This window comes from Acipenser ruthenus, chromosome 46 (genome assembly GCF_902713425.1).
Source record: "Acipenser ruthenus chromosome 46, fAciRut3.2 maternal haplotype, whole genome shotgun sequence".
Classification (NCBI taxonomy): Eukaryota; Metazoa; Chordata; class Actinopteri; order Acipenseriformes; family Acipenseridae; genus Acipenser; species Acipenser ruthenus.
Genome location: NC_081234.1, coordinates 6481291 through 6481743, shown reverse-complemented (window position 1 = coordinate 6481743; position 453 = coordinate 6481291).

Below are 453 nucleotides of genomic sequence, written 5' to 3'. Positions count from 1 at the left end.
CTGGACTGGGGATATCTATTCTAAGTGACGGACCAGAGCTAACGTTTGTGGTAATGTTTGGGAAAATCCGAATCCAGACAACCGAGTCAAAGACAAAGCCTTTGCTGCAATTCATATTAAAATAAGCTTTTTTTTTTCTTTCACCTGAAGCAGAGACATTTGAGGTGTTGAAAGCTTGCGATTAATTATTGTTTAGTTAGCCCAATAAAGTTATCACTTTTTTCACTTGTTTGTACATTACGAATACAAGACTTCATAATTTAACCGTCTGCTAGGCTAGAGGTTATATCCTTGCACAACTGCACGGTGACGCTACATTCTTGTTATTTCGGTTTGCAAGCACCCCGCAAAGGCATAGACGCACAGGCGTATATATCCTTGTTAATCTACCATTTAAAACCCCTACATGCGGGAAACAATCTACATATGTCCAAAACGAGTATGTTCTGAGAT